The sequence below is a fragment of the Eimeria mitis genome, genomic scaffold (genome assembly GCF_000499745.2).
Source record: "Eimeria mitis Houghton genomic scaffold, Emh_scaff7959, whole genome shotgun sequence".
In the NCBI taxonomy this organism is placed as follows: Eukaryota; Apicomplexa; class Conoidasida; order Eucoccidiorida; family Eimeriidae; genus Eimeria; species Eimeria mitis.
In genome coordinates, this window is record NW_013575847.1 from 1,711 (window position 1) to 2,157 (window position 447).

Here is a 447-nt window from a genome sequence, read left to right on the forward strand (position 1 = left end):
ACTGCTGTAGCTGCTGCTACAGGACTTGCCTTGTATGCGCAAGCAACAGCAAAAGCAGCAACAGCAACAGCAGCTGCAGCAGCAGCTGCTGCAGGAGCAGCAGCAGCAGCAGCAGCAGCTGCAGCAGCAGCAGCAGCAGCAGCAGCAGCAGCAGCAGCAGAAGCGTAGCAGGGTTTGTTTCTTTTTCTAAATATTAATGCATGAAAGCATGCATCGGCATGTGTGAGGTGTATGTACACCTCGTTGTGTGTTTATTATATTTATTTCATTTATTATATTTATTATATTGAAAATAAAAACAACTGCAACACTAAACCCTTGACGTTTATTTATTATTTATGTTTCGGGCTGCTGCCTGCTGCATGCGCGAGAAACAAATATTATTATATTTATATAATATAATTATATTAAATTTATATAATATATATATATATATATATATATATA